This window comes from Hypomesus nipponensis, chromosome 11 (assembly GCF_054491055.1).
Source record: "Hypomesus nipponensis isolate SF chromosome 11, ASM5449105v1, whole genome shotgun sequence".
Lineage (NCBI taxonomy): Eukaryota > Metazoa > Chordata > Actinopteri > Osmeriformes > Osmeridae > Hypomesus > Hypomesus nipponensis.
Genome location: NC_140371.1, coordinates 6,799,732 through 6,826,556, shown reverse-complemented (window position 1 = coordinate 6,826,556; position 26,825 = coordinate 6,799,732). Strand labels below are relative to the sequence as shown.

Below are 26,825 nucleotides of genomic sequence, written 5' to 3'. Positions count from 1 at the left end.
CGCTTTAACCAGACTGTGACATAACAGAAGTCGCAACTACAACATAGTTCACATATTACCTCATTCCAATAGGACAGTCTAGCTAACACAGCATCAACATTGTTTCTCAAGGGCAGCTCAAAATTATGTCTATTTTCATGAGACAATCATTCTGATTTTACGTGTAGCACGACATACAAATCGTTTAGGCTCTCAAGTGCAGCGTAACATAACTTATATTTTAATGAAACATGAATCAAATAGCCTACTGACAGTTTCCTCAAAGCCTAAGACTAGGGAACCTTGGCTAAACATTGTAAAATCACACCTAGCAATACGCTAGGAAGGCAGTTATCATGGGCGGCATTTAATGGAAGACATACGGTAATTACATGTACACTATTGTAGCAGATACGAGATATACATATATTGTTTTACTCTTTATTTTTAATACTAATTTCCTATATGTGTAGTCACTAGCCAATCAGCAGGTTGGATATACAGGTGAGCCTAAACAGGAAGTAGTCAGAGCCTGGGAACGTGAAGAACGTGAGTGCAGCTACCTGACTCTGCAGAATTGGAAGAGTGAACAATGAAGTTTAATAGTCTACTCAATATAGTTCAAGTTAGGGACACAAAGTGATTGCCGTTTTGCCTTTGGAGTGTGTAGCCATTAAAGCGTTAGCGAGGCGTAGTACACCGGCCAGAGGAAGAAGTTAGAAGAGTTGGTTTGTGTTTGCTGTCCTTTGATCCTTGATTGCTGAGGTCGACAGTTCCCTGCCATCCAGAGACTGCCTCAGAGCTCCAGCGACCGAGTGTAAACTGAAGAGAAGTCTTGAGGTGAAGTAACCTGACTGTCCCCACTCAGTCGACTAGTCGATTTTCTGGTCGATATGCTCTTGGTCGACTACGACTACGTGGTTAGCCTACCACCTGAGCCTACCACCTGAGCCTACCACCTGAAAAACATAAGTTGGTCTAGTCCTACTTCGCTCATGCTAACGCGCTGGGTTGAGATATTATAAGAATCACATCCAAATTGAATGACATTATCTTCTCCGGCCAGGACGACAAAATCTTTCTCTGTTGCACCGTTCCCCACTCAGCTTCTATGTAAGTTCGCATGCTGCAAGTTCAGGCAGTGATAAGCACACTCTAATGATTTCCATGTTTAAACAAACAATATTTTAAATTTGTGGTACATTGTAAGAGATACTAAATACCATCGGCATTCGGTTACAACAGGACTGGTGATACGAGTCTTATTATTAGTAGGCTATTAGTGGCTGAATCTGCAATGTACAGCAGCCATTGAGTCAGATTGTGAAAATGTTTGTACGTTTTTTTTCTTTTGTGGAAAAAAAAAATGCTTTTCAAATTTCGATTAGTAGATTTTCAGTTGTTTTGGTCGAGTCTTGGTCGAGCAAAGAAAATCTTAGTAGGGGACAGCCCTAAACCTGATTTTGGGTTATTTAACAGCAAGCTATAATGGACAGAAGCCTTTGTGTTACTCATGAATGTGACGGAGACAGATGGACTGAAACTTTTGTTAATTGATTTGTCGCTTTGTCACATGCTCAGACCAAGACATTTTTGGCTAGCCCTTGATTTGATAATTTGCTGTTTTTCCTGAGGACTAAGTCTGAAGGAGATTTGAGTATTTTGCTCTGGATTGAAACCATTTTCTGTTTAACACAACACAAGTATGTAGTATTTAGTATTTTGGCCAACATTAGTGGTAACATGTTTGAATTACAACTGTGAAGAGTGATTTTGAATAACCAGAATATTTCTATACACTTTGCATTTGTTTTATTTTCCTAGTTAGGGGAAGTACAGGGTAAATTGCAGATACGGACATTTATGCTTGTATTCTGTCATTTAGGTTATCACCGTGACATGTACAAATCCTAAAGCCTAAACTACTATATTAGTTTCACTTTAGGGCAGGGTAGACCTGGGACTAGCAGGCCTGGGGGTTAGGGACTCAGATCTTTTTATTTCCAGCCTTTCAGGAAAGGGTCATTTACCCCTACTAAGCGGACGTAGGTCCCGTTTGCTACACTATTATTAATATCTTCAAGTAAGGAAACCTGATATATTAGATCCTATGTAATAATGCCATTCACAACCTTTAGTAACATTTAGAATAGAACTAAGACCCTGTGATGTATTACTTTAATTGCTATGTTTACAAAATTAACCATATTACAACCTCTGGTTTTCCTCCCTCCCTCACATTTCACCCAACCTATGTGTCGCCACCAACTTTCAAGTCAAACCTACCCCCTTGTGCGTGTGTGTTATGGTGACAGGGTAGATCAGGGTTCTTCAGCTGCTTATCTGGCCCAGGTGGCTCCTGGCTGATACCTGCCAGAGCCACGAAGAGCAGCTAACCTAGAAATTGATGTTTCACATCAGCAACCCTCTCTCTGCTCTGCTGGTAGAAACCCATTTGGGCCTTCTTCCTATTTGTTTGCGTGTCTCAGACTTTTCTATGTTGTGTGTCAGTGCCTTTTCGTCTTTGGGTTCACAGTTAACACGGTTTTGTGTGGATGAAGGTTCTCCACTGATGGTCTCTTGTATTTTGGATATAATGTATAATATGTAATGTTAGTGCATTCATGTTGTACTGTAAGCCTGTGTTTCACCTGTTGATAGTCATATTTGTTGTGTGTGATTGTGTGAATATATATTTGAGTGTTTGTGAGCATGTTTGTGCTGGTGGGCCATATAAGCAGGTTACATCCCCCAGTTGTATTGGGGAGTGGTGGTGTGATAGCATTAGTTGTGTGATGCCGGCACGTTCTATGAAGAAAGGTTATCATGTCCTTGGTTTGAAAGCTGACATTTGTTCTCATAAAGGGCAGCATGCAGTTGCCAGATAGGATTAATTGACAAGACAGGATCCTGTACTCATGGTCCCCTCCTCAGAACTCAAAACATATCCTTCTCTTTACTCCCTTTCTTCTTTTTGTACCCCTTAGCTTTCTTATGGGGTCCTCCAGAAGTAAGGTTGACTGGTTAAAAAAGTAGGATGTACAATTCAAGAAGACTTACATAAACTTTATCTTGGGGTAGTCTACATATCTCTAATAATGCCAGGAATCTGTGTGTATGTGTACAACTTAGAATAGGTTTAGTTTCCCACAATCCGCTCAAGAACCGGGCAACCCGGGATCTCTTTATAATCCAATGGAGTGCAGATTGAAGATGTTTGGAAAAGCATTTCAAAATAAAAAATTATTAGCCGCCAGTTTGGCTGTCTCTCGTTGGGTCCCAGCCCCTTCACTCTGATTGGTCGTCAAGTCAGTTTTATTTATAGAGCACAATTAAAAACAGAAAATACTGACCAAAGTGCTTTACAAAATCATCAAATATGGCAGAACAACAATAAATAAAAACAACAGACTAACAACACAATTACAGTAAGCACGAGTGACCCTAAACTGACTCGAAAGCCAAAGAATAAAAATGTGTTTTAAGACGAGACTTAAATGTCTCTGTCGTGGGGATGACCTGATAAAAATTGGCAGTTTATTCCACAGAAATTGGGCTACAGCTGAAAAGGCACGATCGCCTTTTGTTTTCATCCGATCAAGTTTCCTACGAATATCTTGAGAACCGGGCACCCTGCAAAGTTAACATTTTGCAGGTGTCCTTTTTATAATCCAGCATGTGTTGGATTATAAAAAAATATATAAGAACAATTATTAGTCCTCAAAGAGTGCTCAAAACCAGCCCAAAATGCCTGAAAACTGTCCCAATATGTTTTGGATGTACAACAGAGGAGTTAACACATATATCTAATATGTTCCTCCATAGTTAAAATGTAAAAATTACTGGGGGAATAATTGGGTGTGCTTTGCCTTCGGCAAGGGCACAACCATTGTTATCTCACATATACATTAATGTGAGAATGCTGTTAAACATCAGTTCTTCTGCCGTTTTTTGGCCTTTAACTAGTCCTGCATACTTTCACCGATTCCTACAATTTTGGAATCAAAATGTTCAGCTCCTTCAGGAGATGTTGGCTATGACTTTTGGTATTTCTTTTATACTTTTTAAAGAATTAAGGTTTTTGTGCAAATTATTCTCCCATTACAAGTAATGGTAAATCCTTTCAAATCATTAAAAAGCTTCCTCCTCTTTCAAACTTAACTACTTCAGCATACTTTCAGCTAGAGACACCATTCAACCTTTAAAATGTTCACAAGACATTCAGCTATTTCCAAATGATTCAGTTATTTCCAAATATTCAGACAATTTTGAATTGTGACAGTTAAATACATGAAAAATGTAGCTCCTACTTGATTTTTATGATTGAGCAGCTCTTTTTCTGATATTCAACTAAATTGTCAAACAAATTCCTCTGACGTTCATATAGTTTAACTTACAGAAACAAGTTATACCTTAAAATGTAGGAAAGCTTGTCCTCTTTCAGCCAATGTAACTACTAAAGAGCTCACATTTACAGATTTTCAATTTTGAGCCTTAAAGCGAGAGCAGCCTTTCAAATGTTCTCACTAACTTCAATGGAGAGGTGGGTAAAATTCGTCAGAGAAGGCCAAAAGGAAGACGATTTTAAAACTGCCGGTAGAGTCGTATATATTTTTGCGTCTAGGTTAACTTGTTTGAGGTATGAATTCTAGCTACATTTCTCAGAATTGAGCTACTAGTAGCGCGATGGCTCGCCATAACTAAAAACGGTTCGATTTTTTTTCCACAATTGACCAAATTGGCCAAACAAGGTATGTACATTGAGCTTAAAGTGTACATAATGTAGCTAGATCGTTTTAATTTTAGCAGGTTTTACAGAAATCTGGAAAAATCGAGGCTCGACTGCAGGGATGCAGATGGAATTTTGGAACTGGGGGGGACCAAGCTGTCAGCAAATGGTTCCAACTCAATTAGCTATTTTGTGTAATGTATATATACTGAATAGGGATGTGCATCTCCATCACTGAGGACGATGCGACACACATCTCGATGCACTGCCAACGATCCGATACATTACAGATACATAAAAGCAACTACTAATGCGATACGATTCACCCCTATTGCAATGCAGTGCGATTTGTCAAGATGCGATTCAATGAGATGCGATGCAAATGGAATATGATGCCATGCAATTTAATATGGTACATAATGATTTACATTTATGCTATGATTTATTTCTTTGTCAGACTGCAAATCATCAATTAACTAAACAAGTGAAAGTTTTATTTCACATATTAAAAGTCTGACAATAGATAAAATAACATCAGGCCTGGACCATGCCTTAAACCAGTCCTTCTTTCTTGTTGTATGTGTTCTCTGAATGTAAAAAAGGGTTAACTATTACAGGCAGTCACAAGCTGCTGTAAACACTGTCATAATACAACACACTAAATTTAACTCATACGTCCTACTTAAAAATGTTCTCAATGACTCAGCTATCTCTCGTCTTACTTTGTCGTACACAACAGGGATTTGTTTTGTCGGAAAATAGCTTCCTATTCTTGCTAGGGGTACCAATGGAGCTAGCCACTGACCATAGCCAGCTGAATCCGAGGGGGAGGCAGACGTCTCCACACAAATACCATGTATTTGTACCATGCCCTCTGCCTGTGTACTTTATAGCAGTACAATATATCTTGTCAATTGCATGGGTCTTGTCAAATTGCCCATCTTTCTTGTAAAATCCGAAGTGTTGCTAAACCTTGGATTTATTGCAATTTGTAGAAACGTGTAAAGGTGCCAGTATGGTACTCCGACTCCGTTACGGATGGGCGGGCCGCCGGATAGGACGGATTAATTAGCATTTCTGTTGCCTTAATGGTTCTCCGAAGGCTGGGGGTGCTGAAAACAATTCACCGCCAGAACAGTAGGTGGAGAAGCGTTTTTTTGTCGAAAACACGTTGCTTTGTTGCGTCTTTGTAAGTTAGAAATCGTCGTTGTTTATCTCCCACCTCTCATCACACGTGTGACACTCTTACCAGCTATCACTAGTCAGACGATGAGTGCAGCAGGTGCAGTCACATAATATTATATTAAAGACAAACTCAAGGCCCGCCGCGTCATTTTATGTGGCCCGCGGAAGATTAATGGGCTATTGAAATAAGTCTATGCTGCTTTACAGCGTGCATTGACCATAAACGACATCTCCATGCATTTCAATTGTGTTACGGCAAAGTGACGACATCCCGCCTCTAGAAAGCAGTGTATGCACATCAGTGTTCAACGCAGAGTTTAACTGGGTGAAGGCGAGCATGGTTTGAATGACAGCACTCCAATGCAGCCGGTTCTGCGAACGTACCCCATGTGCATTTTCAGCCAAGGTCCTCGGGCATTCAACCCAAGTTGGTATCGCTCTCGAACTTGGTTAGAGTACTCAGCGAAGCTAGCATGTTTCTGCTTCCCTTATCGACAATTTGGAGCCAGCAATGATGAAGACATCACCTTCATTAGACAAGGTTTTACCTAGGCTATTGGAAAACGGCAATGTTTATTTTACATAAAGCTCAAAAAGCTATTCTGCGTTCAGATGAAGGGCAAAACAAGTTTTGCTCTTGCGCTATGCGCGCTTGCATTTTGTCACCAAACACTGAGAAAAATTTGCAAATGTATCCTCCAAGAAAAACAGCAGATTGTTCAAGAATTAAAAGGCGGACTTAAATTGCAGCATAATATGCCCTATGTTCACAAAAGCTACAACAAAAACACCATGTTTTTACATCGTTACTGACGTTACATCGTAGTTACAACTGGCCCTTTGACGGCAACCATGCTGATGTGGCCCTCGGTGAAAATGGGTTTGACACCCCTGCGATATAGACAAGACTCTGGTTTTGTGAATTCATTTCTCAACCAAGTGTATAATCCAATGTGAAAAATGATAAACAAAAAGACTGATGTAATTGGAAACAAAAAGATCCATACAAACTGTATATAGGCTACAGTCAAAATTACAATGTACTACTCTAGGTCACTAAACTGTGGCAGTCAGTGCACAGACAACAAACTCACGTTTCTGAATTCGCTAGAGTAGAGCATAAACTAGCTCACAATAAAATTTCTCTCCAAGAAGTTCTCATCACAGACGTCTTTCAAAAAGACGACCTTAGAGAAAACGCCTTTCTGTCGAAGTCGGAAATGATGTTGTTTGGAAATGATGTCGTAGCGGACCAATCACTGCCAAGATGTATCCGTCGCGTACAGCACGGCACGACGGATCGACAGGAATTTAAACGGTGCACGGGAAAGGTCTCCGTCGGCCCCGCAGACGACGGAGAGGGCGTTTCAGGGCGTTCCAACTATGCGTAGGCCCTTCCCATGTGTCCGTAATCGTATAGTACGGAGTAGCATATAAAGGCCTTAACTCTTCCTCCGCCATGATAACACTCGCCCGAACACGCCTCCAACTCGCGCAAAACTTTGCTGAGAGACTTCACGAGAATCGGCCACTGACAGCAGTGGAGATAAGAGCGTGCTTAAGAAACCTAACTAAATATAAAATTATTGGTCACAAATCATTGGTCAAATTTCTATATACTAAAGGTGTTCGCATACACATAATTCTATATAAATCGGATTATACCGATGCAAAGATGTTAAAAACGATGCATCGCGAGTTCATCCCACATTGTATCCAGTGCACACTTTTTATGACGGGCCATCGCGAACTTTTATCTTTAAACTTTTATACCGACGCACCGATGCGAATCGGTGAATCTTCCCATCCCTAATACTGAAGCCGCTATAAACATTATAATGTCAATCATGCACCAAAACTTAATGCCCTCTGCAAATGTTTTATTTACACATTTGCTGATCTCAGCAGGATGTAAATGATTACAAATATAAGATGTGTATGAACACGGAAGTATAAACACTTAAACAGATTTACATAAATAAAAATAAGTATAGCCTACATACCATGAAATATGAAATGAAATTTAAACTTTAAATTAAATATTCGGAATTCCCTCTGCAAGTATGACTTTTTATTGTTAATTTTTTCCAATAATAAACAAAATTGATTAAAAATTTATTTTTTTAATTCCCTCTGCTGCCAAACAAATTTATTCTCTAGAAGCAGACTCAGTAGGTCCCAAAAACATCTCTCCTCCTTTCATTTCCCTGAAGATACTGCTGGGCAATATCTTGTCTGTCTAGTTTGTCGAGTAGGCTACCTCTTGGTGAATATGGCACACAGCAATGCAATTGGGCCTTTTTTGTGTCATGGTTGCTCGCAACCATATTTTCAATCTGTGTAACACACTGAAACTGCGCTCTGCCTCCGCAGATGATATGGGCACCAACATCAGACACCTTACTAGTGCCTCTACCTGCTAATACACACTAACAACGTTACACACGCTAATGCACGTTAACAATGTTACTCACGCTAATATATCGCTAACATCGCCTTTATTGCGCAGTTATGAACTGATGCTTGTGGCTTTACGTAGGGAGAGTAGTGGGGACGGAACGGGGTCACTAGGAATCTGGGGGGGACATGTCCCCCCCGTCCCCAGTGCCATCTGCGCGCATGCTCGACTGTCATAGCTGACCGTCACGAAAAGCCAAACCAGGGCTGGGGTAAGTGTTTGCTGCAGCTGGCGTTAGCCTAATCCTTCCAACAAACGCTTCGTTACTGGAAAATTTTCATTTTTAATTGATATTGAACACAGATGTAAAGTAACTTGTCTTTAATATCTTCTCTGTTTTCAATTTGAAGTAGTAGACCTACTTATGTAGGAAATCTTCCATTGCATCCTCTCTCTACCTTCACGCCTTTGGTTATTATTCCACTTTGACACACTTGCAAGAAATTATCCGCTGGTTAGATGTAGCATGATCTTGTTATTTACTATTAAAAAAACTCACCAGGGACAACGAAAACATTGGAACCCTGCACTATGAATTATTATTTTAATGTCATCTTAAATTAAATGTCTGAACAGGACTGGGTGTGCAGGCACGCATGATTAGTTTCTCCTCCGTCAGATTCCACAGCCACAGTCAGATTCTAGGTTATAAATGTTGCCAGTCTGTTGCCAATGACCAACGGTTGCTACGTTTTTCCAGCAAGTTCAAATTTGTTCAAACCAGACTTCAGCAACTGGTTTTCTGCTAAATGATTACATTTCCGAAATTTTCCCCTTTTTGTTTTGCATTTTTCTTCTTATTTTCTTCTGTTTTCTGCCTTCATCTTGCTCCAGGTTTCTTCTATTTTCTGTACTTTTCTTCCTTTATCTTGCTGCAGGTCCTTTGTAACATACATTTCAGGCCTTTTGAAACTCCAGCAAAAGAAATTCAGCTAAATTTTCAAATTTTCATGCATTGTTTCTCTTCATTCAGATTTTTTTTCACTTTGTTTTGCATATTTCTTTTTTCTGTACTTTTCTGCCTTCATCTTGCTGCAAGTCCTTTCTAACATACATTTCAGGCCTTTAGAAACCTGAGCAAATGACTTTCTACTACATTTTCAAATTCTTCTGAATTATTTCTCATTTTGCATTTTTCGTCTCTTTTCTGTAGTTGTATGCCTTCATCCAGCTCCAGCCCCTTTCAAAAATACCTTCAGGCGCTTTGAAGCTTCAGTTTATAACTTTCTACTAAATGTTGACAATTTTAAGCTTTTTTAGCATGGTCAGCTATCCCCATTCAGGTTTTCATCATTCTCACTGCTGTTGCGCAGGAACAGCCTTTTCTAGTTATTATTCTTTTTGCCCCCCTAAAACTTTGTTAATATTTGGACTACCTAGACAACCTAGGTGTCAAACGTTTCGTCTTGGTAGCGATTGAGTTGCTTGTATTGGGATTTATGTTCCGTTGCGCAGTTTAAGTAAATATTACGTTTTTGTGGCAAAAAGTGAAGCTAACTGTGGCTAACTTGCTAGCCACAGTCACTGACGCCACTAACGTTACTAACGTCACGAAAACTCGCGTTTTCGTGACGTTAGTAACGTCATGAGTTTAGCTAATGTTAACTTCTGGTAGATAACTGCTTTACTGCAAGGCAGCTGCAGAAACGCCACAAGCAAGGAGGCCTGGGTTATAACTATTTGCTCATTTTACTTTGTGATATGACACACAATTGTCATGTGTAATGTACAATATAAGCTATTATTATGAAGGAAAGTGCATCTACTTTCGTAAACAGTAGTTTACTATTTCACTGAAGAATTAGCATCATGACGATAGCCTCTGTTGCCCGGGCAACACATACTACAGCGGTCTATGATGCATCTGTTTTCAATCGTTAAAATGAACATTCCTCACAAATACACTTTCGTTGTAGGATTTATTATGACATTAGATTACAAGTAAACGATTTGTGGGTAAAATGATCTTTACTTGTTATTATTGATACAATTTTTGAGACTGCTAAAGATCTGAGTGTTAATCAGGCACATAGCCAGGCTGTAAACATTCTGGCCTTTGCCCAAACCTAGGACGTATGGGTTTGAAGTGATGCAAGAAAGGGACTTCCACACGTAATGCTAGCGTGCATAGCGCGCAAGCGAAATTTTTTGGCCATTATTTGAGCGCAAAATAGTTTGAGTTTATGTACAATAAACAGACGTTTTTCAATTGGTAAAACCTTGTCTAGTGGTGCCATCTATCCGGCCCTGCTCCCAACCATCCTCGCTGACGCGTATTGTTTCGGTAGGGCCCCCTGGCCCAGCTATCGGTAGCCGCCTATCTGAGAAAACCTTTTGGAAAAGACGAGCTATGGACCCAAACAACTCTATTTAGGAGGGGAGAACTCCCTCATATTGTACAACCCATGCAGTGGCTGAGGTGTCAGAATGCGGAACATGTGTAGCCTACTTTTAGAGAAGATAATACTAACGTGACAAATGTCAACAACAAAAAATACTCGACCAGCCCAAAAGTGAAGCGGCCCACCGGCCCAAAAGTGAAGCGGCCCACCGGCCCAAAAGTGAAGCGGCCCACCGGGAACTCTCCTGATTACCCACCCCGGGCCTGATCTGACTAGTGACTACTAACCTGAACTCCATTGCCACAGCCTAAACTCTCTCAATCTGTTCATGAAAATAATTCATTTCAGCCTAGACCGTACAACGGAAGTAACGTTAAATTAAATTCAACCAACGCAATTGCTACCAAGACAGTCTAGTAGCCTACAGTAGTAGTAGCCTACAATTTACCGGGGCAGCTTCTCTACACCAGTGTTTCCCAAACTTTTCTTCTGGGGACCCATATTTCAAAAGTCACAAGCCTTCGCGACCCAAGCCAATATAGATTATTCGTAAATTGTCACAAAATAAAGGTGGATTGAACAATAATGAGGATATTTTACTGTTATTTTATTGTTATTTCAGAACTTGTAAGCCTACTGCCATTGTTAATAAGCTATCTCAGACTGAATGATGACTTCTCTCTGAACAATTGAACCAGCAATGTTTAAAGAAGGTATCCAGTAAGTGCCTAATTGGACATTAAATATAGGCTATAAAAAAACATATAGCCCATTTCTTCTTATTTCCAACATTAAATTGAACCAGAAATATTGGAACAAAATATGAAAAAATTACAAAAAGATTACAAATTATACAAAACATGTACCATTTCAACATTGCTAATGGGATAGGCGGGCCTGTCTGCATTTTTGTAGTGCGTTTTAGTCCGTGGTGCAGGAGGAGAGTGCAACACGCATATCAGGCGCAGCATTCAGTCTGTTTCTGTGCTTGTCTTCATTTTTGTGGGAACAGAAAATCCCAATTCGCACACGTACATGGTAGTGAAAGGAATAAGCATAGAATACTGGCCCTACTGAGGACAGGATATTCTGACGTAATGCTTATCCAGAATGATGATAAGGTCACAGATCCATAGCGTCAGTGCGATCGCAGCTGAGCTGCAACAACTCGGTTTCTTCTGCAGGACTAAGCGTCAACTCAAGCAAAGCCTGAGGACTCTCAAATTCAAAGGGATTTTGCATCCACCTTTATCATTTAGAATGGCATACCTCTCGGTTGGAAAATAGCGATCAAAGTTCTCAATAAGCGCAACGAGATGAGTTTGATTAAGCGCAGACGGCTGCTGGTCTTTCAAATAGGGAAAGTTCATTTTCAGCCTAAATTATACATTTACATTTCGCAGACACTCTTACCCAGAGCGACTTACAGTAAGTAAAGGGACATTCCCCCGAAGCAAGTAGGGTGAAATGCCTTGCCCAAGGACAACACGTCATTTGGCACAGCAGGGAATTGATCTGGCAACCTTCTGATTACTAGCCTGATTCCCTAACCGCTCAGCCATCTTGGAAGTTTAAACCAATCAGGTGGCTCTATCAGCTCCAATGACAGCAGAGTGTGCATTTGGCAGCAGCACTAGTGGTAACAGCCTGACTAACTGGCAGTTAGTAACTGCCTATTCAACATGGATCCAGAGTCAGCCTCAGCTGAGCCCTCGGATATGAGCCACCCTTGGCCCTATTTAAAAAACATGTTCGATTTCAAAGGCCCCAAGAATGACTCGTGGATATTTCAATGCCTTTCCTGTCTACCTCAAAAAAAGAGTTGCTAGCATTCAAAAATTAGCCTTCGAATTTAAAGAAGCGTATCGAGGTAAGCAGAGTTCTTGCTATGCTAAGTTAATGTCCCTGACTTTTTGAAAATGAATATATATATTTAATTTGGTTACTGACATGATATTATACTGTTATCTAGCGAAATGCATGTTGACATACAGTAATAGCATCAAAATAACATGATTTTACCTTTATTATTTATTTAACATAGTGGTAAGATAAAGCTGGTAGGTTAGCTATGTCAAGCTAGCGTGCTAGCCTGACCTCATGGTCTGCTTGGTACAGTGGTGCTTACCGCCTGTCTCGTGGTCAGTGGCTAGTCTTTCACTAGAGATGGTGATCACAAGACCCTTGTCTTTCTAGGTTGTTAGATAAGTGTTAATGAACTTTGCTTATATGGTGCTATTAAATTAGTCTTGTCCCTGCAAATGTTTTTAATTAGGTTGTGAGAATTTGAGTTACAGGTGAAATAAATTATGATGAAGATTAACAGTATATTATTGTTATTGTTACTATTTTTATAGAGAACGCACAGAACACTTCTTAAGAATTACAATGACCTGACAGCAAACGCAACCAAAAGGAAGGGGACATTGCCTGCTGGTGAGGGTCTTTCAACAAGTAAGCTGTTGAAACTTGAGGACATTAAAGCCTCTCAGAAGAGCACAGATCTGGTTGTACTGAACTTTGTTGTCCAGGGTTTGCACCTTTTTGTTGTAGTAGAGCAGCCTGGCTTCATTGCTTTAATGCAGCATATTCTGCCAAGTAACAGAGTGATGTCACGTACAACCTTGAGGGACAGAATGGAAAATAACACAAAGCAAATGAAAGCCAGAGTGACAAATGCGATGGAAAACAAATACATCGCAACAACAACAGACTGTTGGACAGCTCATAGACAGAGCTTCATCGGAGTCACTGCCCAATGGATTGAGCCTGATGGCTTAGAGCGATGTTCTGTTGCTCTGGCTTGCAAAAGGCTTAAAGGAGCACATACATTCGATGTACTAGCCGGGGCCCTTAATGACATCCACACCGAGTACAACATTCGGGATAAGATTGTGAGGACTGACAATGCCTCAAATTTTATAAAGGCCTTCAGCGTTTATGCGGGTGAAGAAGGAAGTACAACTGAAGAGGAGAGGAAAAATGGGAATGACAGTGAGAAGGATGATAAAGATCTGGAGGTGGAGACAGAGGCCGTTGAAGTGGAAGCTTTAATGGAAGAAGAAGATGAGTGCTCTGCATACCAACTACCAAAGCATCACCGTTGTGCCTGTCATCTGCTGAATCTGATATCAACAGTGGATGCCAAAAAAGCAGAGTCAAAGGATGGCTACAGGAAGATCTCCCGCGCAGCATTTGCCAAGTGCTCAGCTCTCTGGAACAAGACTTCCCGCTCCTCTACTGCTGCAGAGGTAGTTGAAAAGGAGTGCAAGCTGCAACTCATCCGCCCAGTAGACACAAGGTGGAATTCTCACTTTCTTTCAGTTGAAAGAATACTGAGAATAGTTAGAGTGGAGAAGGAGCCATCAGAGCGGTTACCATTGCACTCAAAGTCCCCATGTAAGTATGGCTCGGAGCAGATGCGCAGTTTTGATACGGGTGTTGTAATATTATAGTTGACTAATCATGTACACTTCACTCAAGTCAACTGCAGTAGGGTAGCCTATTATTATTTAGATAATTTAGAACACTATTAGCTTATCAGCCATGTCTGTGTCATGTCTCAATGCCTATCCCTTATTATGAGACGGGCTGCTGATAATATGTAGCTGAACACATAATCTTGCATAAACATTTTGGTTCGAATTGCTATTGTTTTCAGATGTATGCTCATGCATGTTGAAATAATCAGAATAGTTCATTTGTTTAATAACACTGTGTATATCTAGGTATGTGAAATATTTCTCATATATCTCTTAATGACATTCTGCATAATCTGATATTGTGTATTACAGGTTCAGCCCTGCAGAACTTTCTTTCTTTCTTGACAGAATATGCATCAACCCAGTCTCAAAGGCACTAAACATATTGCAGGGAGAGGTGGATGTTCACATGGGATGGCTGGTGCCCACTATAACCCTCCTAACTGTGAAGCTTGACTGCCTCAGAACATCATCCAAGTTCTGCCAGCCACTGATTACTGCCCTTCAAGAAGGAATACAATGACGGTTTGGAGACATGCATGCTGACCCTGAGCTCATTGCTGCAGCAATTTTACTTCTGAAGTTTCGGAACAAGCAATGAGGACTTGCTGAAGCTGGGTAAGTCATTTAAAAGGTTATTAAATTGGCAAGTGTTCAATTGGAAAGGAAGCCTGGCAAAGGACCTACCCTGTTCCAGACAGTTGATACAAAAATATTTTATAGTCACTAGGAGAAAAAAAACCATAGCCATAGTTATCACGATTATCATGATGGTTATAAAGACAAACAGTACTCTTAAAATAATGTTTCTTTTATTCTGTGTTTGGGTTGTTCTGTGTAGGCATGGACTACATCAAGAGAAACATGGATGAGGATCCGGTCCCATCACTAGTTAGCAATTCCGGGTCAGAGGAGGAGGACTTCTTTGGCCTTATGAAGGGAAACGTCCAAGAAACCACGAAACAACTGGATGCCTACCTGGCAAACTCGGCTACCTCCATGGACACCCTAAAGGCAGTGCCCACAGTTGCCAATTTGTCCCTTAAACTGAACACGCCTTTGCCTGCCTCTGCGGCATGTGAACGGCTCTTTAGTACAGCAGGGCATATTTTTTATACTAAAAGAGGCAGAATAGGGTCAAACGTTTTTGAAAATCAACTATTGTTGAAATTGAACAAAAGGTTCTGTTAATGCAAAGTTGATGAAAGGGCTTTGAATGGCACTTATACTGCCATGTTCTTATTATGGCCATTTCTTTTGCACTAACCTTTGGCTGCCTGACCAATGGTAAAATTTTCATTTCAGGTCCTTAATTTAAATTTCTCGTTCTAAGATCTGCCTTGTTCTGACCAGTTTTACACTTGTTTTTCATGTTCCATGTTTCAGTTTTTTACACTTTTATAATTAAATAAAATATTTAAAGATATAACATGTTGTCCTCATTGGTTTGGCTTAATGGTATTAACTTTGCAGATAATCCCTGGTAGATAACTTGTCATCCGCAGAATTGTAAGATAGAGTGTGAGAACTATTACAGAGGGTAAGCACAGTAAGTACACCAACCTGTCCTATAAACAAATGTTGTTGCTTATAATTATTACTATTAGTGACATCTGTAGAGGCATAAGTATTACCAGTACCTACCCATTTGCGTGAGTACTTTTACTTTTAATAATTAAAGTAAATTTAAAAGTAAGTACTCTTTACTTTTACTTAAGTAGGATTGTTGATGTAGTACTTTTACTTAAGTACTAAACTTCAGTACTTCTTCCACCACTGTGTATGAATGAATGAATGAAGGAACTATCAACGAAACAATATTAAACTCTAAGAAAATGTGGGAATTAGGTTCAACTGAAACAAGGCATGTGGTGTGTAATTGTATGAAATGTATGATGAAAACTTGCTAGCAACTTTGCCAAGCAAATACCAAAAAATATTTTGCAGCAGCTCTTTCGACTACACTAACAGAATCCGCAATGGGACTGAGCTTGAATAGCTTTGGTGACTTTTTATAGTACAAAATGATTGTCAATCAAAAGGAGATATCTTTCGACAGACCCTCCAATCATCACCCGGAAGCCCTGCGTCCAGGCCAGCCCACTCCTCCATTTACCCCCACCTGAGCGTCCATGGGCGGGGACATAATCGCAGTATTTATCCAATGACCGTATAGTTTCAAAGCACTGAAAAAAACTGGTCAAGGCAGCCCCATTGAAGTCCATAGAAGCTGAGCTTCAACCGGGAAATGCACTGTGGCGCAAAGGGAATGTATGAGAAGGAAATCAGTCAGTCGACCTGCTAATATATGTAGCTGATTCTGAATGAACTCGTCTTCGATATGAACGTGTTCTAACGCATTTAAAATGTTAACACAAAAGTAAATATTTGACCATGAATTAGTTTAAGAAATCGCCACTGGCAGAGATGCAGATCGTGACAAGGCGACCCAAAAAACAATCTCTTGCGACCCACCCGAGGGTCGCGACCCAGTCTTTGGGAAACACTGGCATATGGTCCAGCTGGCTAATTGTTACTAAGTAACAACTTTGTTGCAGGAGCATTCTTTGTACATTGCGAGCTAACGGTGTCCGGTAGGCTTCTTTGCTTTAAATAATGATGTCGCTTTAAATAATGATGTAAACCATATCACACCATAGAAAACCAAAGTCGTCCCCCATGTCTGGATTGTTGGCAGCTCGTTGGTATACTGGCTTGTGCGACGCGGAGGAGGTCGGACTGTACCCCGACCTTGCACTGGAGTGCCATATTGAATGGGTAGGGGTGAGGGGCATGAGGTGGGCAGACCTTGTGCCTAAGCTCCGTGAGAAGCGGGGCATGCTTCCCAGCCCGGATATAATGGTGCTCCACGTCGGGAGAAAGACCTCAGCCAAGTGACCGGGCTAGACCTGACGAGGCGGATGAAGCAAGACTTGGGGGCCATCATGGAGATGTTCCCAAGCATAATACTAGTAGTAGTAGTAGTAGCCTACAATTTACCGGGGCACCTTCTCCACACAGCAGGGCTATATCACATTTTGCCTTGTTACTGACAATGATCGCTACCACTGACATGTTTATGAATGAGTGATTTTCCGCTAAATAAATGTCAAGCTTATTTACGTTTTTGGGGGCATATTTTCAGTTACCCTGGTACTATTTGAATCGCGATTCCATCTGAGATAGCTACTTCTGGTAATGTCGTTGTTAAAATAAGCTTCAAAAGGTTTATTTTTATTAATGAATATGCAATATGAGAAGGCTAAATGCCTGAAAATATCACGAGATGGGAAAAACTTACAATGACGTTTAAGTCATAGAGATAAGGTACATTTTCTCACAGGTCTGCCAAATGTGTTAGTTTTGATTCAACTATGAGGTTGCTGATCACCATTCCCTCTTGCAGGGAAAATGAGAAGACAACTATTTCATTCTAATCTTCACTCTTAGAATTTTGAGTTGTAAATTAGCAGAAAAAAATATGCTTTTAAATAGATGTAATCTTATAAATAAGTAGGCTATGCATTTTTATATAAAATATACAGAAATATCAGTAGTAAAATGTAATTTAAATACAGACCCCTGCAACCAACGCAAGCAAGCACACCCTACAATTTCCCCAGAAATTTTACCCTCTCTAGTATTGTCCTTGTTTTCTTGATTCTCACGTTTCATTGGTTCATTGCAACAAATAATGTAATCATGCCACTTCCTATCACCACTGAACAGAGACACAGAGCAACAATTACTTTAGGAAAGTGAGATGAGACACATTACTAAAGGAATTGTGTGTAGGTTATACATTTAGTCATTTAGCAAACAAACTCCACCATGTTCATTTTAGGACATCCTCAGATCTCAGACAAAACAACGTCAAACTAAACGGCATCAGAAAACCCTTGTGCGCCGCGTGTTGATGACGTTTATGATTCTTTACCAAAGTTTGTTTGCAGGTTCCATGGCAACCGGAGGACTACACATGGGTTTACGTTACACAAGTGAACTAGCTTGCAGAAAACAACTATTTTGTATTAGTTATATCAAAAGTATGTTTTCTTGCTGTACCAGTTAACAGAAACAACACCATGGTATTCACTTTAAAAGCTGCTACTTTAGCTAATTCAGAAAGCTAGCCAGCAGCTCCCCCATCTAGCTAACTTTGACAAAAAAAATTCTGACAAAGTTTAGTTTGAGGGTGTTTTGTCTGAGAATGATGGCGTTTAGTTTGAGGGCGTTTTGTCTGAGAATGATGGTGTTTGGTTTGAGAGCATTTTGTCTGAGAATGACAGAGGTTTTTTTGATGGCATTTAGTTTGAGGGCATTTTATCTGAGAATGACAGAGGTTTTTCTGAGACTGAAGCCGTTTCGCCTGAGTCTGACGACTTTGGGTCTGAGACTTGACGCCTTTTTGTTTGAGTCTGACAATTGAGTCAGATCTGAGGATGTCCTAAAATGAACACTGTACGCTAGTGTTCGTTTTAGGATATCCTCAGATCTCAAACTCAGACAAAACAACGTCAAACTAAACGGCATCAGAAAACCTTTGTGCGGCGCGTGTTGATGACGTTTATGATTCTTTAGCAAAGTTTGTTTGCAGTATCCATGGCAACCGGAGGACTACACATGGGTATACGTTACACGAGTGAACTCGTAGCCCAAAAACTCGCCACCCACGAGCAATACATTTTCACCTGCAACACTCAGGGCTTGAAATTGCGACCATTTTGGTTGCATATGCTACTGATATTTTGTCTGTGCGACCTCAAATTATATTTGAGCATTTCTTTAGATATTAGCTCTCAGTCACTCCTTGTCACTGTGCCTGTTGTCAAGTGACAAGGAGACAAAATATATCCAGGGCTCTCAAGTCTCAGGCATCCGCCGTGAGACTCAAGCATTTCAACTATTTCTCACTCTCTCACACACCTTGTATTTCTCACAGAATCATAATTTTGACAGGCCTAAAGTCTGTGGCTGGATTTGAACCAATGACGTGGCACTTTGCAGACATTCAACAACATATTGACCCTATTTCTGGACAAAAATAGCAAAAAGTGACCAAAGATGTGTAGAGGATCAACTATCTTTTAGTTTTCTGAAGTGCATAAGGCGATTTTTTTGTTTATTTGTTATTTATTTATCATTCAAGTATCTATTTTAAGATTAAATTGGGTACCAAGCTGAAATAATGTCCAAAATGCTTTATTTTTAACCCTTTGCACCAAACCCGAAAAATCTAAATATAAAGTGGCATAACTTTTGATGTAAACAACTTACAGAGACTAATGAACAAATGTTTCTATACAATTCTGACACCAGAAAGTTAATGGACGGTTATTTTTGACATTTGACAACATATATTTTTTTTTTTATGGACAAAAATATATAAATTATAAAAGTTGACCTAAACTACTCTTCATCATCACTGAAAAGATCTTCTAAGTCTATTTCTTCCAGCACTTCAGCCTCATCATTATGTTCATCAGGGGTGCAAACTCATCAGGGATGAAAAAGGTGACAAGGATCCGAACCCCCTTGGGGGTCCGGGGCATGCTCCTCTGGAAATATATTTTTTAAATATTTAAATATATATATATATGGAGGACTAAATGTGCCAAAATTAAATACATAAATAAATAAATACTTAAATAAATAGACATATCTTAAGTGATGTTATTGTTAACATGTGGCCTGTTCACAGTCACGTTTATTGAAGCAAGCGCATGATCAGGTAGAGGGTCAGAGAAGTGTGTGCGTCTTAGTTGTGCCAGGCTGCCAGCACCTTTCTACAGCTCCACACCAGGCATAAACCATTACAGGTTACGTTTTAGGGCCATTTAAACATGTTCAGGAAAAAACTGTGTTTTATAAAGCCTAAAACACTGCATTTCAATCTAAATTATCCGAAATGTGCATTTCATTTTAAATTAAAAGAGGCGGGACATAAGCAGTTTTATCAAAGTCCGCCTCTTCATTTAAAATGAAATGTGCATTTATTTTCCTTTGAAAAGAAGCGGGACTTAACCAGTTGCACAGAGCTGTCCTTATTGGACTTCAGTGTTTTAGGCTTTATAAAACGTTGTATTTTCCTGAACATTTTTAAATGGCCCTAAAACGTAACTTGTAATGGTTTATGCCTGGGGCCTATTCCATAAAGGCCGCTCAAAAAAGCTAGACTTAAAGTCCTAAACCAGACTTTAATAAGTTTAATTAGTCAAGCGAGGCTTAAGCGGTTCCATAAAGGCCAATTTCAGCTCACGCAGTCCTACTAATTCAAGTCAGATTTACGTAGTCAAGCTAATTGTGCGTGCACCTTATTTTTTAACAGCCCGAGAGGTAAAACATGGATCATACAATCCACCACAGCAAAAGCAATGCACACGGCCACATGACTTCTTCCAGAAAGAACGTCCCCTTTAAATCGTGTACAATGACTCATCCACCGCTTCAATCAAAGTAAAATGACACGCCATGATTGACGTTGTGAACGTAGACCTTTGTTGATTAAAAAATACCCTCTAAACTAATCTAAATTGACTTTTTTTTTTACATTGTTTAAAATAAATACTACTACTATTCATTAAAACATTAATTCGTTTAGCAATTGTAGGCTACTGTTAACAATTATATTGCTATGATAATTATACTCGGATAATTTAGATTGAGATGTAGGCCTATGCCTGATGCCTAAACATTTGAAATCACAAACTAACATCCATACATTTAACGGCTATGGTGCGTAGCCTATCAAAGCATTGTTCATTATTGTTTAATGCATTAGGCTAAATGTTGTAGCCTATGTAGGCTATTTACGTTGATTTTCTATCAATGTTGAACTGATGAGAATAAGAAAATGAGAATATACGTGGTAAATCATCGTCTTCCCGTTGGGTCAGTGTTACAGGGACGTCTGGTTAAGCACCAAGTCACGCTAAGCCTGACAGTTAGTCTGACCCTGACCAGACTAGTTTCGTAGCCTAGGTTGCCATAGTAACCGAGTTCGAACTACTTTGAGCTAGCTTTATGGAACCGAATGAACAAGAAATGAGTCCGACTAACTGACATAAGTCTGGCTTATTCGGTAAACTGGCTTTATGGAACAGGCCTCTGGTGTGGAGCTGTAGAACGGTGCTGGCACAACCAAAACACACACACTTCTCTGACCCTCTACCTGATCATGCGCTTGCTTCAATGAAAGTGACTGAGAACAGGCCACATTTTAACAAGAACATATCTGGTTCAATTGTTTTCAAAGTGGATCATTTGCGTTTCAATAAGATTTAATATGTCTTCTCCTTGATTGACAGCTCAGGTCTGACAGTTTGCTATCAAACACAATGTCCAATCACAGTGCTCCAAGAGTAAAACATTGCAGTCCAATAAGGACAGGTCTGTGCAACTGGTTATGTCCCGCCTCTTTTCAAAGGAGAAGAAATGTGCGTTTCATTTTAAATGTAAAGAGGCGGGACTTTGATAAAACTGCTTATGTCCCGCCTCTTTTCATTTAAAATGAAATGCGCATTTCATTTTAAATGAAAAGAGGCGGGACTTTGAGAAAACTGGTTATGTCCCGCCTCTTTTCAAAGGAAAATAAATGCACATTTTAAATGAAAAGAGGCGGGACATAAGCCATTTGATAGAACTGTCCTCATGGAACTGCAGTGTTTTAGGCTTTATAAAACACAGTTTTTTCCTGAACATGTTTAAATGGCCCTAAAACGTAAGCTGTAAAGGTTTATGCCTGGTGTTGAGCTGTAGAACGGTGCTGGCACAACCAAAACACACACACTTCTCTGACCCTCTACCTGATCATGCGCTTGCTTCAATAAACGTGACTGTGAACAGGCCACATGTTAACAATAACATCACTTAAGAGATGTCTATTTATTTAAGTATTTAAAGTATTTATTTATTTATGTATTTAATTTTGGCACATTTAGTCCTCCATTTATATATATATATATATAAAAATATATATATGCATAGTCAGTGAACACTGATATGAATGAGGATTATAGGTCACATGACCAAAAAGCTATTGAAGTTTGAAGGTTTATTTTGAATAAATAATGACTTTTTAATAACTTAATCACTTGGTTGGCTAACACCGGTTAAAATAACACAATAGTCTACTGGGCGTCCGAATATCTGTTAAATATCGAACTTCAAACCAACTTTACCACGGTCATTCACAAGCCTAAAATACAATACAATCAAATCATCTCTGTTCATGACTGCACCTTTAGCTTGCGCTGGGTGGCCTATGTGCCCCACACATAACTGAACTGCCCGCAATAAACGTAGGCTAGGTTTTTATCCCCAAAATAGCATTTTGTGGCCACGAATTAGCATTTCTTGACCACGAATTTCAGATGTTGTGTCTGGGGTTCTGGGAGTTACAGACCCAAAGACTCAAAATAAAAAGCATGCATGTCATGTTGACATTGTTGACAAACAACAAGGTTGACAAAATATTAATGACAGTTTGCTATCGCAGACTAGTATACTTGGACCCCCCCCCCCCACACACACACACACACACACACACACAAATATTTTTACTGCAGATCTACACGAATCACACAAATTACCTCTTCTGTGACCAGCCAGTCTGCACCAACCTCCTTTAAAGCATCGTGGAGTTTAGGATTCTGCTGTAGCTTCTTCAGGTGATTCACCTTTCCTTTGCCTTTAAAAGCACTGTTACAGTCCTCCCCAGTAAAGACATAGAATCCCAGCAGGATTAGATTGAGAGGTTGATCTTGCTGGCATGGTAGAGGAGGATCATCAGAATACCTGTGTCAGGTGTCCTCACCACACAGGACTTGTACCCCCATTTGACAGCCTGGTGGAGGTACAGGACGGTTGTCTGTCTCCTCCCGATTGGAATGCAGTGCATAGATCTCAGAAGTCTGGACTTGTAACAAATAAAGAAACTAAATACTACTACATAATGTAACAATTAATACATAAGACAACAACTGCATGACTTCAAATGTTTAAGAGCCCAAATATGGTCTGCAATTGTACATGTGTAAAGTCAAGAATATTCACAATTCCAGAGCCATTTGGTCTACCCATCATTGTAGAGCCTACATATTTTTTTCAAAGCATTGTGTAAAGGGTGATTGCTTAAGACTTCTGTCAATTTACCTGCCATTTGTTGATGTTAGTTCATAGGATTTTCCGTTAACACACACCACTGCTTTCATACTCTTCCCAATCTGGGATGCTGCCTCAATGCTCCACCAGACCTTGAGAAGCAGGTCACATAGCTGCTACATTCTTATATTCAGCTCATTACCAAGGAATGACTTAAAGTCATAGGGCTTCCGGGTATTTGGACCATCAATTATATACTTCTCAGTAAAGTAACTTCTCAGTAAAAAGCCTCTCCTGGGCTTTGATGAAATCTGGCTGGGAGCAATCTGTGGAGAACACAAAATGGTGCTTCGCAACCATTAGGTTCAGGAGCTGCATTTAAATCTCTCCACAGGTTGGTGGAAGGTTGGACATCATGTGGAAGAGGGCATTGCCGTCCTGTATATAGAGGGCATCCTTGGGGTAAGGTACTTCTTCATCCCTGTCCTTCAGCAGATGGTGAAGGATGGTGGCCTTATTTGTTTTGGCCATCAGTAGAGAAAATGGCATGAGGAACAGGCGAGGGGGGATACCGCATGAGTTCCTCAAGGTTGATAAGCATCTCCATAATCCGTGACTTTGTGTACCTGATAGGCAAGGTTACTCTGCTTCTGGTACACAAAGAGCTGTAATGGAAAGAAAAGAAATGAGGAAGGCATGAATACAACAGACCTTAACAGAGTGTATTTTGTGTAGTGAAATGTACAATTAGTATACGTTAAATCAATATCCACCTTCCCCTGCGCAGATGTAAGTTTGACCCACTTGCTGCAGTGATCCATCATTTTGAGTTTAAGTTTCTTGAGGCGGTCAAAGAACTTCTTCCTCTTGGAAACCAAGCGCTCTTGGATGAACTGCTCCTTGGCAGCCCTCCTTGCAGCCTTGGCCCGCAGCACGTCAACCTCAACCTCTGGATCGATTGGAGCCCCAGATGCTAGGGAGTACAGTTGGCTTTTTGTCAGGGATTCTCCCGGGGTTTGTTAAGCCCTTGATGGCAGCAATGACTCTCGGCACAGCCTTCTCAGACTTTTTGATCTGGGCGGGCTCCAGCTCACGGTACTTGCCTGCCTTCAGCATCTCAGGGTTGTCTATCATGCTGCACATCTCTAGAGTGAGCTCATAGAGCTGAGCTCGGGCAGAGGTTGTGCTGCACCACTTCTGGTATGCGCCACAGTTGTTGAAGAGACCGAGTAGACCATCTGCAATATAGAGAGGGGTAAGTCTTAATTTGATCACAACAACCAACATGAGTCTGTAATTAAATATAGGTGATTATGTTTGTGTTCACACATTGACATACCTGAAGACTTCGCAAACTTCATGAATGTCTTCAGCCCCTGGGATCAGAAATCTTGCGACCGATATGGCTCTGTGCTTGATGTAATCAAGAGCACCAGGATAAGAGAGGTCAATGTTTGTTAGAAAGGCCTCAAACCAGGTCAGGTACCTGTAGAAAATTATTAATAAAGTTTATACTTCAGGTAAGCTCCCACTTTTTATATTGTGTAATAAGGGGATGATTGCATAGATTACCTGGAGTAGCTGTGGCCGTCATATGCAAAGAAGAGACCTGCCATGGCACCATTGCAGTGGTGGAAGAGCTCAAAGTTGTTGGTTTTCACTTAAAAATCCATCATGAAGACCAGCCTTACATGATCCATCATGGAGAGCCAGAACATGCCTGTTTTGCCCAGATGGCCCTTGCGTACCTTGTCTTGGTGTTGCTTGTACTGATTAATCAGTTTGAGGAGTGAGGGATTCTTCAGAGTGGAGTCAAGGTTCTCGCAAGTGCAGCAGTGGATGAGGTTGATGAGGGTCTCGTGGAATGTCTGTTTTTTCCTCCTTCAGGAAAATATTGATGAGTAACCGTTCGAGTGCCTCTGTGACCGCCTTAAGACTGAAGAGAGCTTTGGCGTATGATTCGCCGTTCAGAATGTGTTTCAGGCAACCACTGGTTGCGAGGCCAGCTTCTATGAGGATCTCCGCGTAGCCAGCTCCAAGACTCTTGCGCCCAGTGAGCTTGCCCATGTAATTCATGGCCGTATGGAACTTGCCAATGAGGATCACATGCTTATTGAATTACTCCTCACACTTCCATACTATAGGACTGGCCTTCATGACCACTCCCAAGTCAAACGTGTTGATTGTGTATGGTTGTCCAACCTCCTCCGTTGCTGCCTCAGGCCTCTTGAGTATCTCATACACTACTGCATTGTCTGTAATGGGCTGGTTGATGGGGATGTAAGTCAATTGTAGATATCCGAGGAGGCACTTTCCCTGTGCTTGAAATACAACCACCAAATCCAGGCACCTGCTGCTTGCCCTGGCTGTTTAACCATCTGCAGAGGGGATGGGTATTGTACTGCAAAATTGAGGCATCGGGTTGAGGCAATTGGTTGTCAGCAGGAGGGGCAAAGTTGGCATTGTTGGAAAATTTGGGGACGACTCTTTTGAATGCCACCTCTGGGAGCGTTTTGGGAGGCATGATCTTAAGGCTTCTCATCTTGGATGACCTGTCGTAGAGAGGAAGGGTCCTGTTCTTGGTGCTCACATGGCCCTCCTTCACCTCTTGAAATCACAATTCAAACATTTGAGCCATGAACATTGGTTGTGATTCTGTTCAGGTTTTCCCACTCACTGTGAAAAACAGTGTTTCCTTCGCTGGTGATGATTTGAGGGGTCAGGTGGGTGGAAATGTCATCAAAAGCCTTGGCCATTGCTGTCTCATGTTCCATACTGAAGTCATATGTTTCTGAGTGTCCTCGTCGTGAAAGGATGGTTGTGAGCTACAAAGACAGAAAATTGCTTTAGTAAATATCAAAATGGTTGGATCAAGACCATTCCTTGTGTGGTAGTTACTTGTGGCCTGTAGTTTCAGTCTGCCAAATTTCAGAAACCAGAACCAAACCAAGTCCAAAGTTATTGAGCAGTTTGAAAGAAATTCATAATAATAATAAATAGGGCTGTGAAATTATTAAACATTTTAATAAAATTGATCACAGTTTCTGTGGATTAATCATGATTAATTACATATGACCAATTTTACGAATTTTTGTCATTAGTGTGCGTCTTTGATTTTGCAGTACCTTGTTGCTCGAGTCACCTGTTGCCACTCGCAAAACTTTGCTGAACCCCTCGTCCTCAACAATATCAATCGGTCTACAGCTTTTTGCAATACATTTGGCAACTGTGCTAGTCACCTTGTCACAGGCAGACTTAGTGAGGGCCCTACGCTGTTAAGTGAGGGTGGTTTGGCGCATTCTACTTGAACTCCCCTCGCCGACCAACGCATGCTTCGCGTTCGCGTTTGTGTACATACCAGTAGGATGGTAAATTGGAGAGAGTGGAGTATAATTTAACCTCTATTTCTTATCTCCCTGCCGAGAAGGGGTTTGACATTTAACAGGCCTCTGTAGAAGCATAGCCCGTTTTTTTAGCAAGCTTTGCTGTCCCTTCTTTTCCAGTTGTTTTATTTCTCTCTTTCTCTCTTTTTGTTATGGTTTTCTAGA

At 40.5% G+C, this 26,825-nt stretch overlaps 1 protein-coding gene across 1 annotated transcript in view; it reads right to left on the bottom strand.

Annotated features, from left to right (window-relative positions):
* The window catches only part of LOC146267936 (uncharacterized), a 29,621-nt gene extending 5,444 nt beyond the window's left edge, over positions 1-24,177 (bottom strand). Inside the window, exons 1-3 of the transcript XR_014768887.1 lie at positions 24,051-24,177; positions 23,329-23,942; positions 22,767-23,092 (exon numbers count right to left, since the gene is read on the bottom strand). The gene's annotated coding sequence lies outside the window, so the exon portion shown is untranslated. The remainder of the gene's footprint in view (positions 1-22,766; positions 23,093-23,328; positions 23,943-24,050) is intronic.
* Between the last annotated feature and the right edge of the window lie 2,648 nt (positions 24,178-26,825).